We start from the raw sequence: 20001 nt of genomic DNA, 5'->3' as shown, positions 1-20001 counted from the left end.
TTTTCCAAGCAGAGAAGAGGAGGAAGAGGATTCCAAACAAAAAGAGCGTGTGCAAGTATCAGAAACAACACCATGGCACATTCAAGAAAGAATGAAAACTTCATGAAATATTTAGCACAAGACTCACAGACTCGCTCTCCGTCACCACCCTTGACACCACTCTTGATACCTCACCAGACTTGTAGCTATCTGTCCTCTCGCCTGGCCTCTAGGCAATTCACTGCCAATCACCATACAAAAGGGCAGAGTGAGAGAGAATTTGCTCTCTGCCTGCCTGTCTTCCCACTAGAACCTCAGGTCTTCCCTTGGGCTCTGATTGAACTTCCCCCTTCAGCTCTCACAGGTTCTTAGGCCTTGAGACGTGAACTGGGACCACACCATCAGTTCTCCTGGGTCTCCAGCTTGCTCTGCCGATCTTGGACTTAGCCTCCAGAACTGTGTAAGCCAGTTTCTTATAATAAATGTATATACACATATACACATGTGTGTGCCTGTCCTATCGATTATATTTCTGTACCAGACCCAGAGTAGTAACACAGTAAGCAATCAATAAACAAAACGGATGAGTGAAAAATGCTATGTGCAGCTAAAATAGGGCAGGGGAATTAGAATATGAAACTGAAGAGAGATCAATAATAATAAGAGTTAAACATCCTCTACCTTAATTATATGCAGAATTCTCTGTCAAACACTTTAAATGGACCATCTCATTTAATCCTCCTAACCCTGTGGGGTGAGTACTTTTATTATTGTCATTCTACAGAGAAAGTCACTGAAGCTCAGAGAAATTAGGTAACTTTCTAAAGTCACATTATAAATGCTTTGTTTTAATTCATTTCCCAAATAGAAATATCTTTTTCATTATTTCTGTTCATTCAAATCAATCAATTAAGCAACAAGAATATACTGAGATTGCTACCATGTGCCCTAGGTGATTTCCTCTAAGAAAATGAAGACCCTGATGGTGTGAGCACAGGCATCTTCCTGGCTTCAAGAAACACTAGGTCAAAAACATTCCAAACACATGATGCCTTTGGATAACCATTCCATTCTTTGGTTCTGTAACAAGTTATTAGCAATTGAAAAAAGTAATTATAAAAGCAAAGTAACTACTAATTACAAGCAACTGTAAATAAGAAAAACAGAGTTCAATGAAGCATTTTAAACCATGTGTTCCAGTTCAGAAATGTGGAGTCCAGGTCATTAGTAATGTGGGAATTGTGTTTTACACCAAAAACTAAAAAAACCTGTCCCTGGTAGACTTAATTTAAAATATATATATATATTTTTTCCCCTTCACATCAACAATTTGGCAAACTTTTCCTATAAAAAGCCACATAGTAAATATTTTAGGCTTTGTAGGTTGTATAGTCTCTGTCACAACTGTTCAGCTCTGCTGCTGTGGCATGAAAATAGCCATAGATGGTAAGTAAATGAATGGATGTGCTGGGATCCAATAAAACTGTGTTTCCATAAACAGCTGGTGGGCTGGATTTGGCCTGAGGGTTGTGGTTGCTCAACCCCTGATCCAGAATCTTAGGTATCATATTCCCAGATTAGAAAACATAAGCAGAGAAAGATAATCTACTTGCTCTGATGCAAATTACTTTTTGATCAAGTCTCACTTGGTGAATACCAGTACTTATAAAGGATAGGTGGAGAAAGGTGAATGGTAGCCCTAAATACAAGACTGGGTCCTGACTGAAATCTGTCATAAATAAACTACTGCAAAAGAACCTATGCCATTTCAGAATCGGAGTAATTACCACTTTAAGACAGGAATCCACCATTTTGCTTATCACCATCCTTCATCAGCAGACTCTTAAACATTATTGTTTCCCTCACATAAATTCCATTTTGCTACAGATATCTACCTGCCCTAAACAAAGCAGATCTGTTACATCCTCGACAATTATGGTGACTAGTAAGCTGAGGCATAGATACCATTAGATAAAACCACCTGCTAATTACTTTGTAGGTTATTTCTGATTATTTACCCAATTCCTAACCAAAATAATCCTTTCAATGGGAAATTTTCACAGTCAAAAATCTCAAACTCATTGATCCGAATTGAGTTTCAAATCATAATAAATGACTTTGGGAGATCTACAGTGCAAATCTGTGAGATTTTCCCAGTACCAATTTCTTTCTTTTAAGATCTTATTTATTTATTCATGAGAGACAGAGACATAGGCAGAGGGAGAAACAGGCTCAATGCGGGGAGCCCAATGTGGGACTTGATCCCAGCACCCCAGGATCACAGCCTGAGCCAAAGGCAGGTGCTCAACTCCTGAGCCACCCTGGTGCCCTCCCAGTAGCAATTTCTGAGAACTGACCTCCACCCGCCTACCTGATTCCCATGTTGCTATATAATCCCACCCCAAGCCACCATTAAATGGTTTTGTTTTAGTTTGCTAGGGCTGCTGTGACAAAGCAGCACAAAATGGATGGCTTAAATGACAGAGCTTTATTGTCTTATAATTCTGGGGCCTAAAAGTTTAAGATAAATGTTATCAGCAGGGTTGGTTCCTCCTGAGGCTGTGACAGAGAATCTTTTGCATGCCTCTCTCTCTCAGTGGTTTGCTGGCAATCTTTGGCATTCCTTGGCTTACAGACACCTCACTCCATCTCTGCTTTCATGTTCATCTAGTGCTCTCCCCATGTGCCCATTTTCTTCTGTATCCACATCTCCCCTTTTTATAAGGACACAAGTCCTATTGGATTAAGATCCATCGTGATGGCCTCATCTTACCTTGATTATCTACAAAGGCCTTATTTCCACATTCACAAGTACTGGGGATAAGGACTTCAACATCTTTTGTGTGGGCACAATTCAACCCATAACAGGTCCCAACATCTCCCAAGCTGGACCAACAAGAGTCCTTTCTGGGGATTTTCAGAAATAGAATTCAGACAGTCCAGGCAGCTGAAGTGAAGGGGTCATTTGTAAAACCCAAGAGCAATTGGCAAATATGTTTTCTACCACACAGAAAAATCTCAGCTTCAGCAAGAGATAATAAAACTAACATGCACAAGGGGTGCCTGCGTGGCTCAGTTGGTTAAGCAGGCAGTTCTTGATTTAGTCTCAGGTCATGGCTCAGGGTTGTGAGAGAGAGCCCCCTGTCCTGCTCTGAGCTGGATGCGGAGCCTGCTTAAGATTCTTTCTCTCCCTCTCCCTCTGCTCCTCCCCACCCCACCCCCCTCTCTCACTTGTATGCTCTCTCTTTCTAAAAACAAAACACAACACAACCAACCAAACAAACAAACAAAAAAAAACCTAACCTGCACAGGAAATGGAAAACATGGAGTTGTCATACTGTTTAAATCCCTAGGGCCAGCTGTGTCTATGGTTCAACTTCAAATCCATCTACCTGGATATCTATATAGGTTCTGGGGATGCAGATTCTTGTTCTCAATTTGGAACTTTTATATTTCATGTGTCAATATATTTTAATAGAGCTCCAGGCTTCAATATTAAGGATTTTCATCCCAGGATTTAGGTGTATCTGGACATACCTGGAGAACTTGTAGGGCAGAAATTCTAGAGGATTATTTATTTGAGAAGTGAGAAGTCTTCAGGAAAAGAATTCATCCCAAGGGCAGAGAAACTCAAAGACCAATCAGATAGTAGCGTTCACTAACACTTTTCCTTCAGGACAGCCCCAGAGAGTCCTGAATACGGTGAAGGGTAAAAACTAAAAAGAAGAGACATTTCATTAAGTGAAATCTCTACAGGTCATTGAGATACTGATCAACCTCATTATCGTTGTTGGTGGCTTTGGCAATAACAGGACAACACAGCCATCAGCTATCCTCATTGAACATCAACATTGAACAACCAAAACAGGAAAACAAGATATGAGTAGGGGTGACATAATTGCCACTTTTGGTGTCGTTATCACAGTGAGCCCTGAGGAGAGGAAATGGAGTACCCCACATGGTAGTCAGGAGGACTAGTTCCCATTTACATGTGAAAACATTTCCTAGGGATCCCAAGGACTATTTAAAGAAATATAGGAGAACTAGAATTCTCCAAAGAATAAAGGAAAAAAATCCCAGAGCATTCTTGCTTTCTGATTGTTATTTTCATATCACTCTTGTCCCCTGGGTTGGTTTGATGGGGAAAAAAATGCATATTTTTCTAAGAAATATATTTTTTTTATATTTTCAACTAATCTAGAGCATTTATGCCTTTACAAGTTCCTTATATTTTTTGATTGTATAGTAAAATCATTTTGGCATCTAATTATAAAAAAAGTCACATCGCTTCTCGGCCTTTTGGCTAAGATCAAGTGTAAAAAAAAAGTCAACAATATGTGTTAATATTTCTTCGAATGGTACCATAGATTTCAAAGGTAAGATCTAGACATCAGAAAAATCTGCAATAGCAAGTTTTGACCTTTTGATGGTTTTCATTACAAAAGACTACAAAAGAATGCTTTTAAAAATTATAATCAAAACATGAGTCATAAACTCAATAAATAGTTAGGTTTTAATAAAATATTCTTTCAATTTAAAATGTCACTTTAAACCATACAATAAAATGTCATATAACTAAAACTCATCATTTTAATTCCCCTTAAAATTGCACTTACATTAGTAAACAACATAGTTATTTTTTTTTATTTTACACGTTTATTTTTTATACATGTATAAAATCTATAATATTTTATTAACATTTCAGGTTGAATATGAGATCTTGTTAACACGTTATACTAGAGTTTTATTGTTATAAGAATTGAAGGAACCTTCAAAAGCTATCTGGTTTAGGACTTAACCTCCAATATAGAGTCATTAAGTTTTAATTTCCCAAGTGTATTTGTAGAATACAAGTGCCACTATTTCTTTTAAAACACGTGTTTTGTGTTGTTTTGATTTATTCAATAAGAGGAATAATTTCCAGGGTCAACTAAATTTGGAAAAGTCTTGTTTAATCCTAAACAGACTTCAAAGCTGATCTTCAGATAATCTATTCTTCTGAAATATAATTTATTCTATTTGCCCGAATTTCTAGCTGCAGAAGGTTTACGTAGGGAATGGGTTAACATTTGGAAGAAAGTAACATTCCTTGTCTGGAAAAACCACATACCAGATGTAGGGCCAAGGATGTCCCTATAAAGCAGAGTAAACATCTCCTGCAGCTCTTTCTTTCTGAACTACTAAGAGATCGATAAGCAGGTGCAGCAGGTACTGCCGATACAGAAGACCTATTTCCATCCCTACACATAAGCCTCAGGCTCATTCCTAACTTTGTTTCAGAGATTGAATTTAAAATCATAGCAATCAATAAAATTATGTTTATCAACTTGAAACTATGCCATAGACTATAGTACTATTATTATTTTGAGTTATAAATTATTCAGGAAAGAATTCCTGGAAACTGTGGGATTTTTTAAAATAATAGTTAAAATACACTGGGGCAAAAGAAAAGAAAGAATAGAAAAAAGAAAAGAAAAGATATCTTTATTTAAATTACAAAGTGGATCATTAAAATGATCTTTGAACAACCAAAGGGCTATTTGTGGGGCAGGTAAACACATTAGAGAAAAATCTATTTGTGTGGTTTTTTTTTTTAACTATATATATATTTTAAAGATTTTATTTATTTATTCATGAGAGACACAGAGAGAGAGACAGGCAGAGGGAGAAGCAGGCTCCATGCACCGGGAGCCCGATGTGGGACTCGATCCTGGGTCTCCAGGATCGCGCCCTGGGCCAAAGGCAGGCACCAAACCGCTGTGCCACCCAGGGATCCCTCTATTTGTGTTTCTTGCCATAGGAACTTGATGTTTGGAAAGTTAAATATGTATTTTCTCAAATGTCTTAATCATTTTCATACTTCATAAGGGTGACTTCTGTACATAACAACACTTGTCAGTTGATTATCAAGAACTGCTTACATGAAACCACTATGTAAAAATGTGGTTAGAAATTATCAAGAAGACATGCAAAAAAAAAAAAAAAACCTTCCTATTTTTCAGTTGTATAGAAAGAGAGTGTGATTAATTAATAAAATAATGTGTCTTAAAATGACCAGTTGAGACAACTAAGTTCAGTTGTTGTTCACCAGTGGTTGTTTGAGACTATATTATATTTTTAAATAAAGATCTTCTAAAACCAGATATTTTATTACATGAAGAGTTGAACCTTTGGTATTGTATGTCATAATTTAAAATTGCCTTCTAATTTCTGTAGCCCTCTCTCTATCTAGAAGAGTAGGAGGGACAGATCAACTAGAAGGAAAGAGTAGAGACTGATCAATTGGAAGAGGCAAACTGAAAAAATAGGAATTTCAGAGAGAAATTTTAAGCAGATTTTTTAAAAGAAGGAAGGCTTCTAGAAAGAAGGGAATAGAAAACGAGGAAGAAAAAGAAAGATCAGAGAATAAAAGTAAAGAGATTAAAAATAGATTTTTATCAAACATATGTTGCCTTAACTCTTTTTACTTCCAAAAAAAAAAAAAAAAGCAAAAGAAACTATTTTGAAGAAAAAGTTGGCTACATTATGTAAAACCAAACTGTAACCCCTCAAGAATTATAGAACTGAAACTTTTCTGTCACCAAAGTAACCCTTCTGCTTCACAGTAACTTGCCCTGTGCAGCGTTTCTGGAACATGGTGATCACTCTATCTGCTATCTGATCTGCTATGTGATCCCATGGCTCACTTCCTGCTTCTTCCATCATGTCATGACCCATGTCCACAGGGGAATGTACTAGACATAATGGTCTCCCAGTACTGGAAATAAAGCCTCGGGAGTAGAAGATTCCAGGTCTAGAGGTAGCATAGATAGAAAATGGGAGTTCGGTAGCCATCAGTGCAATAACTAATCAGTGGTGGTTGCTAAAGCCCCGGTCTCTAATACTCCACAGATAAATTACTAATTAAAAAGGAGAAAGTTCAGGTCCCTGGGTGGCTTAGTTGGTTAAGTGTCTGCCTTTGGCTCAGGTCATAATCCCAGGGTCCTGGGATTGAGTCCTGTGTGGGGCTCCAGGCTCAGCAGGAAGCCTGCTTCTCTCTGTCCCTCTGCCTGCCACACCCCCTGCTTGTGCTTGTGTTTGTTCTGTCTGTCAAACAAATAAAATCTTTTAAAAAGGAGAAAGTACATATTTACTAAGGAGAAATTTGGCAGTAGCTGTGTAAGTTGAATAATCAAATGAAGCATCTCCAACAGTGGAGCAACCTGACTTTCACTTCTGTACCATTCCTGCCCAAAATATTTTAACCTAAATACGGTTGTGAGGAAACAATTAAACAAATAGAGAATTTGGGACACCCTGCGTGACAAGTGGCCTGACTTTTCAGAGACGATAATGACATGAAAAACAAAAAGTGGGAAAACTGTCCTGTGCAAAGAGATGAAGGATCCAAAACTCAAATGTTAGGCATGATCCCTAGATCCGCTTCTCGATAGAAAAAAAAAAAAAGAGCCATAAAAATTTTGGGGAGCAGTTACAGAAATGTAAATATAGATGCTATGGTAGATGATGTTATTTCTTAGATGTGAAAGATTTGTTATGTAGGAGAGTGTCCTTACCGTTAAGAAATGTAGGTTTGATACATTTGGAGGTGGCAGGATGTCTGCGATTTACTTTCAAAATAGGTCACCAAAAACTGTGTGTATATACGAGTGCGTGTGTTTAAGACATAAATCAAATGTGGCAAAGTAACAATGAGTAGACTAGGTAAAGGATATACAAGTGTTCATTGCATTTATTCTAAAATTCTTGGAGGTTTAGGAATGTTCTATGTAAACAGTTGGACAGCAGGGGTATTGGGAAGTTGTAGGCCTTGAAGTCAGAGAGCCTAAAATCTCAGGCTGGTGTTTTCACCTTAGGCAAGCCATCTTGGGTATGAGAAGGATAGACTCACTGATGTGCCTTAGGAGATAGTTATAAGGATGAATAAGATACACGAAAGGGTGTTCGTAAACTCGAAAGCATTTCAGGGGTCTTACCCTGGAGTCCAAGGATAGAAGACAAGGTTCCATGAATTTGGAATGGAGAACAAAACTACACCTCTGCTTTCAGTAGGCTCCAACTGAAATGTAATGTTTCCTCCGATTACACACAGAAGCACGAGTGAACATGTCACATACCTAATGCATGGTAAGAACTCAACGAACATTAGCTCTGTTATCATGATGGTTAATTTTTCTGAAGTTGCACAAATGAGGGTCATGAGAAGTATGAGTCATTCACAGAGCTCTTACAATCCTGCATCCACTTTTTCCTTCCACATCCAAAAAGACACACCTACTCTGAGCCAATACTATGGGACAGATGCTATCTCACTGACTCATGCTTTCCATGGCTCTCATTTGTGCAACTTAAAAAAATAAGTTGTAATGATAACAGAGCTAACTCAGTGTATCCAAAATGGAACTGCTGGTCTCCTTACCAGGACTAAAAAAAAAAAAAAAAAAAAAAAAAATCTGCTCACTCAAAGCCTGTCCCATAATCGTGTTCTATCTGTCCAGGTGCTCAGGTTAAACACTTTGGAGCCATCCTTGACTCCTGTTTTCTCCACTCCACCTCTGCTCCTGCAGGTAATTCTGTTGGCTCTCGCTTTAAGATACATCAGAAAATCTAGCCACTTCCCCCCATTCCTCTTCTACTGCTACTACTCTGGTTGCAGCCACCATCACCTCCCACCCAGACACTAATGCAACAGCTCCCTAGCAGGTCTCCTTGCATCGCCTCTGCCCCCTTGCATCTGTTCTCTGTAGAGTTATCCTTTAAATATGTTACCTCATGTGATTCCTCTCCTTAAAATCTTGCAGTGGTTCCTATTTCCCTCAAAGCAAAAACCAGTCTTTCAAATGGTCTCAAGAACATATATGATCAGATGTTCCCTCACTTCCATGACCTCAACTCCTGCCACTCTCTCCCACCACCCCTGCCCACTCACGCTGTCCTAGCTACCCTGGCTTCCTCATGTCCCTTCAATATACCAGGTGTGCTCCCACTTTGGGACTTTTGCATTGGCTGTTCCCACTGCCCTGGAATACTTTTTCCCCGGGTATTCATGTGGCTAATTCCATCATCTCTATGTCTCTGCTCAAGTCACTTTTTTAGTAAAGCCTATTCTGATGAACCTACTTAAAATAGCAACCCACCTCATGTTGCCTAAGCCCCCTTACCCTGTTCTACTTTTTGTATCTATAGTGCTTATCACCTTCTAACATATGAATAATTTAGTAATATGTTGTCCAGCTCTCCCGGCTGGATTATAAGCTCCAGAGAGGCAGAGATTATTGTTGTTGTTGTTTACTCATGTATTTTTTAAAGTTATGTTTTCATTTTTTAATTTTTGTTGGGTTTTTTAAAATTTCACTGTGATAAATCCACATAACACACAGCTCACCCTCTTAACCATTTTTTATAAAGTTTTTCATGTTAGAAATGCAGTTTCCTTTTTTTTTAAGATTTTATTTATTTATTCATGAGAGACACACACACACACACACACAGAGGCAGAGATACAGTCACAGGAAGAAGCAGGCTCCATGCAGGGAGCCCGATGTGGGACTTAATCCTGGAACTCCAGGATCACACTCTGCGCCAAAGGCAGGCACTAAACCGCTGAGCCAGCCAGGGATCCCCTCTCTTAACCATTTTTAAACGCAGAGTTCAGTCCTAGTAAGTACCTTCGTATTGTTACACAACCATGGCTAAACTAAAATAGGAAAAAGTCAAAAAGTTTAAAATCCATCCTGTGATACCTGTTCATAGTAGTGAGGAAGAAAACAGTTTAGAAAGACATAGGATTAAAAAACAAAACAAAAAAATAAAAAAAAAAAAAGAAAGACATAGGATTATGTCATTCAAATTTACTTTCTTCCAATCTCTAGGAAACGCTCCAGATTCTTTGGCAGAACTGCTCCTAAGCCAGAAGTCAGGCTACACTGGGGTTCAGCACAGAGCTATGAGCAGTAGTGAGGAGGGGCCCCTCCACGCCTCCGAGAACAGAAGCCTAGCAGCTGGAGGAGGGGAGAGGTAGAAGGGCCATGCCAGTTGGCAAGAGGAGCTGCAACAGAAGCAAATGTCAAACAGCACAGCTACTGAGGAAGAGGGATGAGCCAGGAGAAGTGGGAAGGTTGAGAGGTCCAGGAGCTTACATAGGTGAACTTTTAAGTTAGACCCTGGGAGCCTTTATTTATCCCTCGTGCTCTCCAGAGCCATTATTCCATGGAAAGAGGAAGCACAATTAGATCAACCCAATGAATCATCTCTATTTTGAATTTAAGTGCCAGCCACAAAATGGGTCCAAGAAGGTCTATGTTTCCTAACTCATAGAAATTCTGTCTTCCAAAATCTCACACGGGTTGAATCTTTCATCTCATGTGGGCTAAGTCTCACCATACGATTAGATCTGAAAAGTTCAAACATTTCCAACGGCTGTTGAACAAAGTGATACCGTTTCCTTCATGTCCCAGACCCTTATTCCTCGTCCAGTGTTTCTATTTTTAAAAGCTTCTCTTGTGACACCTAGATGAAAAGCTGCAGGATTTTGGAGGGTAAAAGACTAGGAGATGATGTGATGAGAAAAATGTTTCTGCTCTCATAGGCTCTTTCAACCGGCCACAGCCCAAAATCACAAGCAGCGTGCAAAGATTCAGAACCTGAACACCTTGGAGCTCAGAGAATTCAGCTAGTATCCCCTTCTTTCAACTGCTTCAAACCCTCTGAAAGATTGATATCTCTTCTTGCCTAGAATGTGCTAGCATATCTTCTAATTGCTTACCGATATCTCTGGAAGACACTTGTCTCTAGAGTTTCTCTCTTATCTTTGAGGACGGCAGCCTACGCTCTACAATTATGTGGCTTAGTAGGTTTTAGACTTTGAGCAACTCAGAGAACTTCTCTAAGATTTAACATAGTAATCTGTAAAATGAGGAAATTCGACCAGGTCATTGTTTACCGTATTGTATGCTAAGGAAAGGGTGGTTTCAGAGATGATTAACAAAGATATTTCACAAAGCAAGATTTCACAGTAAATGAAACTCAGTATATATTTTACACTTACAGCACATCAGTTTGGACCAGCCTCAGTAGTAGCCCTAGTGTTCCTTAGCTGCTTCCCATATTGAATAGAGCAACTCTAGAGCAAATCACAATCTATTGCCTGGGGCAGAGCACATTGCCACCCCAATCAAATCAGGTTTTGCTAAGAAGTGAGAAGAGAGGTTGGAATGAATATGAATAGAGGCAACTAGCAATGACTATTAAATCAGTGCAACTACTGAAATTATTATTGATCATCTTGAATTGTCAAATAAAAGTGAAATTATGTGGTTTCTTTTTAAGAATGCAGGGAAGTCCACAAGCTATTGTAAAAGTTTTCTGTACAATTAAACTAAAAAGCATTTTGTGTTTTTCAGAAAATTCAGCATAAAAGTTGAACTCATGTCCCCAGACTATATTCAGTTAACAAATGTTTAATGATAGCCTTATGGTATTTTTGCAATTCCTTCAATGCCCTTTCTCTGTGACCCCTGGGTCTTTGCACATGCTATCCACTCTGAATGGAATATTCTCCCCTCTAGTCCCACTTTCCCATCTCTAAATCTGGCTGACTCTAACTCATCTTTCAGGTTTCAGAGTAAATGTTATTGCCTCAGGAAAACCTTTTTCTAACCCCATGTAATTATATTATATATTTTCATGGCAGCCTGTCATCCACCTATCATTATGCTCATTGTACATTACTATAATTATTTCTTTTATTGTCCATCTCCCTCACTATATTATATGTCCCGCAATGTCTAAGATCATGTCTGCTTTTGCATAGCAGAATCTAGCACACTGCATGCCCCATGTTTTATATATATATATATATATTTTTTTTTCAAATGGATAAATGGAATACTGTGTATGCTGTGAGAAAAGGAAACTGAAGACAGGCCTAACACAAATGAGTAATACTACAAGTGTGGCTAAAGATACTACAGAAGCATGAATAAGACACTAAGGAATACAAAATGGTGAGTTTAGCCTGAGTTTTTAAAAATGTGTTCACCAGGTAGTCAAGGTGGGTAAAAGCATTTCAGGCAGAAGGAAAAAACAAAAAACTAATAAAATATTGAATCAAGACAATTGGAGTAGAAGAGGATGATTGGAAATTCAAGATATACTTTGAAAGTAGAATTAAGATTTGTTGAGAAATAGGTTATGAATGTAGAGGAAGCAGAAGGTGTTCGAGATGATTTCTACAACTAGGTTGGTGATAATACCATTTATTAAGTAGAGATTAAAAGAGAAGTAAACATTTCAGAAGACTAGATGGTTAGCTAAGCTTAGTAGAAACAGTTTTAGGATTGGGAAACTTTTGGGTATAGGGGTATTGGGGGTAAGAACCCAGAAGTTTGGGGTAGAAGACATTTTTGAGAGAATATATGGAACATAGAAGATGGTTGAAAACATGGGCACAAATGAAATCAGGCTCAACTTAATGAACATCTGCAAGAACAGGGCATGACTATAAAGTAATACAATTGCTTCTTCAAAAAACCCAGCATCACTTAAACATCCAAATGAATGATGCTTCTTTCAAATGAGTCACCTCAGGAGGCCCTGCACTCATGCTGGCTCCGCTTCTACTATTGCTAAAAATATTTTCAACATTCCTTTTTTGGGCCATCCTTTAAAAAGTGAACAAGATATTCTTTTGAATATCCTCAGTATTGGCAAGTCTTCAGTGTTTCAGGATAAATTTGTTGGGGGGAGCAAAACAAAATCCGGGGCCAAGTCTGATGAATAAGGGGAATGAATGATCATATTATATAAAATCACTTTGGCTCAAAAGAGAAGAGTAGCAAGGAGCAAGAAAGATTCTAATATGACTTATAGCTGTACCCTAAAGCAATTTTGATTCAACAAATATTTCCTGCAGTGTCTGGGTCAGGCGCTGTGCTTTGACTTGCACAGTAGCAAAAAGGAAGCTCTGGATGTGTTTTAGGCAACAGCACATTTGAATAAGCATCATTTGAATAAGTATTCAGTTTCCACAGTTGAGAAACATATTACTTAAGGAGGTGTTCTATCTTCCTGTGTCTCCAAAGCTCCACTTGCATATCTCTTCGGTAGTGTATTCATGTGATGCTGTTCGTAGGTCTGCATGCCTATTTGCCTCACAAGACACTAGGATTATCCTATTCAGCACCTAGCACAGTGCCTGACAGGAACTACTGGTTAATCATTGCCTGTTCATTGAATAGGTGGATGGATGAATGAGTGAGTGAGTGAATGCATAATTTTGAGACTTCAAATTTTTGCTCAAATGAACTGTTCTCAGAGAGGCCCCTCCTAATCAGCCTACTGAAATATCCACACATACCTACACCTGTCAGTCTCTGTTTTTTTTATTCTGTTTTATTTTTTCTCCATAGTGTGTGTATGTGTGTGTGTGTGTATATCTGAAATTATGTATGTACTTACCTGTTCATGTTTTATTGTATGTCTCCCTCAGTAGAGTGTAACCTTTGTGAGAGGAGCAGCCTTGCCTACCTAGGTTGTTCACAGATACATCCCACCGTGCCTAGAACAGGTGCTGGTATAATAGCTTCTTTTTAAATAAATAAACACATGCTTCAGCTATACCTTGCTATGTAATAAATTACCCCAAAACTGAAGTGCCTAAAACAACAATCATTTTATTATGATTTTGTGATTTCGTGGCTCAGAAATTAGGGCAGGCCTCAGCTGGGAGATTCTTCTGGCAACTGAGGAGCTTCAGTGATATTCAGCTGGTGGTTGGGGCTGGTCTGGAGTATCCAAGACAGCTTTTCTTACACTTCTGACTCCTTGGCAGGGATGACTGGGAGATTGGACTTATATTGGGCATGATGACTAGAATGCTTACACATGACCTCTCCAACATGGAGATGCCAAGGCAGTCAGGCTTCTTACATGGTAGGTGAGAGGTTCCAAAGTGAGCACTCAAAGAAGTACATGCAAAAGATGCAAGACTTCCTATTACTTAGTTTCAAAAGTCCCACCCTGTCATATTCTATTCATCAAGCGTGTCGCTAAGTCTCACCTATGTTCAAGAGAAGGAGAATTAGACCCCATCTCTCAAAAAGAAGCCTAGCAAGGAATTTATGGCCATATTTTAATCTTCTACATTGCATGAAGGAAAAAAATTAACACGTAAAATTGGGTAGGGATCTAAAACAAAACACTGATTGCTAAATGAACCAGACATAAGTAGCCAAGAAGAGAAGAAATTACAACCCAGACTTCTTTTCTCTACCCACATAAAGAACAAACTCCTAGAAAATAATATCTACTAAACTCTACAATGTATTGACCGCTCTGCTGAGTATTTTATATATATTCTTATTTAGCCCACACAAACACACTACTGAGTGGATATTATCCTAATCATACCATTTTTATGGATAAAGAAACTGAGACACAGAGACATAAAGTAATTGGTCAAAATTACACAATTAGTGAGTGACAGGAACCCAGGTAGTTCAACTCTTAGCCCTGAACTTATAGGGCTCTTACAGTAGACATCATAATATATTGCAAGGCTGACACTTCTCCCAAAGAATGAGCAGAAGGAAACTATTTTAAGAAAGTAAAAGGGATGTTAGCTTTAGAATCAGCCATGTCATAACCCTATCTCTTCCTAGTGATAACTGTACAACTCTGGGCAAGTTATTTAACCCTAATTACTCATCTGTAAAATAGGACTGATGATATCTAGTTTGTTGGATACAGTGAAGATGAAAGTGAATATTTTAAAGTACCTAGAATAGAGCCATCACTTAGACTTCAAAAGTGTTAGTTCCTTTCTCAGCTACATACCGAGTGCCCTACTTATAGGGGAATCAATCCCATCATGTGTCGCAATTTTTCAGAATTTCTCCTGGCATAATTAAATATTTATACAGAGAGGGGAAAAAAGGGGAGATATTCCAGAAATTTAGATTTATCTATCTCCCTTAGCCAGTGCAGTCTCTCTCCTATCTGATGCGGACAACAGATCCAATTCTAACAAAAGCAAGGTTACCACTGACAAAGTAGTAGGGAGCTGTCAACACAATTTTTCATTGGCAATAGAAACAGTTTTAGAAAAGGCTTACTTTTTAGTTAAAATTAGAATTAGAATGGCCTACAAAATAATATTGGAAAGAATAATGCTCTAGATTTAGTATTCAGTTCCATGTTCTACTAAGTATCACAGGGGGAGAAATGGTGACATTAAGGGCATCACCATTTCTAACTTTTGCAATCTTACCACAAGGGTTAGCATGAATGTCTTTTAATACCAACAGTATATAGTCACAGTTTTATAAGAAAATCTTCTTCTCTCCAGCTAAAAGCACAAGATTGGCCCTCAGCCACTTATAAATGTTATGTATAATAATTTATACTACTGTTTTAAGGCTTACATTAGCTACTTGCCTGTCAAATAACAAAGAAAATTGATTGCATTTACCATGCTCAAATTCTGTATTCTCTGAAAAATGTTGAGAAATAAGCTTGAGTGCGAGCACACAGTCCAAGTATACAGAACATAAGTGCACCAGTAGAATAAGGAAGAAGCAGGACAACTTACAGTAACCTGTGGATACAGCTTGTAACTACTAGAAGGAGGAGGGGAAAGTAGTTGGAGGTCGAGTGCAGAATAGTTTAGCATAGATCCTTCACAAGTACAAACACATAGGAGGAAAACATTCTTGAACTCTAATAAAGCTATATTTACAAGACCCTCATTTGAAGATCAAACTACTCTCTAGCCTATATTTTATAATGGCCTAAATTACAAAATTAGAGTTTTGAATCTTGGCGTTGGAGGATCACTCTAAAGCAGGAAGATACAATAATTGTAGAAGAGAAATGGGTAGGAAACGAAATCTGATTATTCTAATCTTCTTGAAAATTCCAAACCTTTTTTTTTTTTTTTTTAACCAATGAGGAGACCAGCAGAAGCACTGGAATCTTGAAGAGAACAGATCTCAGACAAAACCTGGAGAGAATACATGGATGATCAAGGACACTGCTTAGACTCTGAGAATGCAATCCCCCAAGGTGAAACTGCTGCTGAAACAGCAATAGGATGGGTGATGGGCAATTAGGAAACTAAGCCTGCTATGGCCAGTGACTTACAAAGGTGGCACAGTTCTCTGTTAATTATACAATCAGTGCATTTCTAGAAGCCTCCTATGAATTAACCAGTGGAGACCAATTAAAGGGATAATGGTTTTTACTCTTTGCCCATTAAGTCACTATCACTAAGTTTGGCAGCCAAAAGAGAAAATAAAAATCAAAGGAAAGTGGACTTTTCTCAGGGATGGTATTCACATGCGCTAGAACCCTGTGGCTCTTTACAGTCATGGAAAATTTTACAAACTATTGTACTAAGAATTCTTGTGATTAGCATACCCACTAAATGAGATACAGTGGGAAAGTGACAGGGGAAAGTCTGAAAGTCACATGGGGATCCATACCCTGAGTCATCATTGCGGCAAGAGTGTAAACCAGCTTATTGCTACACATCCTGGTGGGGTTATGCTTTTGTTGTTTTTCTTCTTTTTACGCGGCAAGGAGAGTGACACATGTTCGCATCAGGGCAAATAATGAATGGCAACTCAGGTGGAATATTCTATAAGGCAATTTGGAAAAGAAAGCGTCATGAATGTGTTCTATGATTTGAGACCCAACCAAAGGGGTGTGCGCTTTTCTGACCAAAATCGTCGCCTACTCACTGAGGTGTGTACAGTTCACACCATCACTTATCCCTTTAGGTCTACAGATGGAAAGGAAGAGCCTAGTGCTGTTGGTAAATGAAGCCAGGGTGGAGCACCAGGGAGGAGTCTGGGCAGCACAAAAGTGCTTTGTCTGCAAGAGATGATACAGAAAGGTCAGCAGGCAGGAGCAGGAAGGCACCCAAAATAGTTCTTCTAATATTGTCCAAGAATTTGGTCCAAAGGGAATAAGAGTTTGATTTCTTCTTCTTCTTCTTCTTCTTCTTCTTCTTCTTCTTCTTCTTCTTCTTCTTCTTCTTCTTCTTCTTCTTCTTCTTCTTCTTCTTCTTCTTCTTCTTCTTCTTCTTCTTCTTCTTCTTCTTCTTCTTCTTCTTTTTCTTCTTCTTCTCCTTCTTCTCCCCCTCCTCCTCCTCCTCCTGCTCCTCCTCTTCCTGCTCCTCCTTCTTTTTGAGGCAAATTTATTTTATCTTCTTCCTTTTGAGGCAAATTTATTTTTTCTTCTTCCTCTTCTCTTCCTCCTCCTCCTCCTGCTTCTGCTGCTTTTTGAGGCAAATTTATTTTATCTTATTTATTTATTTATTTATTTATTTATTTATTTATTTATTTATTTTTATCCATCCCAGGAGTTTGATATTTTTGGTCTTTTTATCTTAATTCCTGAATTGGGCCATTTTGGCCTCAATTATTTGTACCGCCAGAGAGTTGTGTTTCATGTATTTATTGTGAAAGCTTTGTTTCTTTTTTGAAAGTAATTTTGCAGTTTGGCTCCTTTCCAGATCAATTCTTTCTAATCACCATTAATGGCTATTGACTGTGACAACTTTCAGCTTTAGATGGAGTAAATGCTTTAATCTACAGAGATTTATATCAAATCCACAATATATTTTTACCTAAATCTTTGGAGCTTGGTTCACATAGAGTGATTATTAGAACCATATGTATATACTGTAGAAACTTTTATATATGTAGAACTTTCAAATTTGTTTTATGTATCTATGTATATGTGTGTGAGACATAGAGATAGAGACAAAGACATGCATAGGCACATTTCAAAATTTAATTTAACATCTTAGGATAGTCAGCCTAGATGGCTACTCTTGTCTAGATGAGCACTTACATCTACAGGATTATTGAAACATCCCTATGGGCCTGTATAAGTTACTAAAGAAACATGGGAAAACACATAGATTTTATTTTTAGAGAAATTATCCATTTAACATGATTCTCTGATACTTTAACTTTTTTTCTAGCAATACAAATGTAAATAGGACTTTTCTTAGAGTTATAAGGGTCCTGAGAGATCATGGAATTCCAAATATCCACTGAGTGCCAAAGACATAATCATGCAGATTTTGCTTGAAGGAATTCTCATTTCCAGAGATAAGGAACTCACTGTTTTGTAAGCATATGCATTCCAAGCCTAACTGGGAATGAGTTTGTTTGTTTTTTAAAGATTTTATTTATTTATTCATAAGAGACATACACACACAGAGGCAGAGACACAGGCAGAGGGAGAAGCAGGCTCCATGCAGGGAGCCCGATGTGGGACTCCATCCCAGGACCCCGGATCACACCCTGAGTCAAAGGCAGACACTCAACCGCTGAGCCCCCCAGGTGTCCCTGGAAATGCATTTGAATCCTTCCTCTTTGTTATTTTTCTCCCCCCTCCAATTCAATTGATTGTAGAGTCCTATAGAGTCCAACTCCTTGATCTTTCCCCTCATCTCCATTCCCATCACCACTTCGCTGTTTGTGTTCTCCTCACTTCCACTTGTGTTCCTGAAATGGCCGAGCCTTCTGGGAGAGTTGTCCCCACTTCTGGCAATCATTAATTCATAATGCTGTCAGAATAACTTCTTAAAACCTAAATCTGATCCTGTCACCCACTGCTTAAGACCAGACTTCTTGGCATCATATGGAAAGCTCTGATCCCAGCCAACCTCATTCTCCCTCACTCTCATTCCCATATCCAAGTTTCCACTATATCCTGTGCCCTAGCCATTATGAATAACCTGTCATTTGTAAAGAGCTAGCATTTCCTCACTTTTCCCCCATCTTTGTATGTTATTCCTACTACCTGGAAAGCCTCTCCCCTTGTTCCTGTTGGGCAGGCAGGATCAAGGGGGATGGGGAGGCACCAACAAAATGGTGGAGGCCAAAATGGCCTCCCTCTTGTCACCCTCGCCTTGGAACTTTCCCACCACCAGCAGACCGCCCAAGGACACATCATCAGGGGGAGACAGGGCCTATGCAGGGAACCTGAACTGCACCTCACCCAACCCCCATATAAAGGCATAAGCAGTTATCACCCCATACCGATTCCTCCAGTAATATGCCCTAATACCTCTCACCCCATACAGACACAATCCCTTATCCCCCTCCCCCTTAAAAAAGCCCACTTGTACTCCCCTGGGCATGACTTCCCCCCTGCCCCACAACTTCCCCAGCTTCACTCCCTTGTGGGGCCACAGAACCTCACCTGAGAGCGCATCCATTAAAAGCCTGCCTTGACCAACTTTTGCCTCGCCTCTCTATTTTATTTCACTATCAACCAGATTAAACCTGACACTTCCCCTGGCCAAGCTAATTTTTAAAAATTCAACTTGGGCTTGGTTTCTTCTGCAAAGCTCCCACAGCACACATTCATCCCTGTACATACCACACTGATTTCAAATCATCTTCTTTTTTTGTTTTCCCACTAGACTGTGAGCCTTACATCCCCACTATCCACTGTTCTGGTAGAGTGCTTGCAATATAACTAGGTACTCAATGTTGAATGTACATGAGGGATACTTCTATTACCCAAAAAAGCAAAAAAACAAAACACCTATGCATGGGGCTCCTACCTTTTCCAGATAATAACCCTAATATTCGAAGATAGTTGTTATGTATCTTCTTCTGAATGTATCTTCTTATTCTCAACCTCTCCAGTAATCCACATCCTGATCATCATCCTGAACATCTTTGCCTTGGTAAAACTCCTTTTTCCAACAGATTTCCTATCTAATCCCATCTTGCTTTCTGACCTTGCACTTGCAAAAATTCTTAACATAGCATCTAAAAAATCTATCCAGCTCATTTCTGAAGAGTAGTACTAGACAACTTCTGAACAACTCACTTCCTCAGTCATCTCTTACTCCTAAAGCTATTCCCTCCAAGAAAAAATGCTGATGTTACATTTTACCAAGTCATGAAATCTTTGCCTCAGAGCCTTCTTCCAAGCTACATCCTAAGTGTAACAAAACACTTAGGTCAACTGACTCCAGCAGTGGTAGAGGGACAA

The sequence above is a fragment of the Canis lupus genome, chromosome 15, assembly GCF_011100685.1.
Source record: "Canis lupus familiaris isolate Mischka breed German Shepherd chromosome 15, alternate assembly UU_Cfam_GSD_1.0, whole genome shotgun sequence".
In the NCBI taxonomy this organism is placed as follows: domain Eukaryota; kingdom Metazoa; phylum Chordata; class Mammalia; order Carnivora; family Canidae; genus Canis; species Canis lupus.
This window is presented reverse-complemented; position numbering follows the sequence as displayed.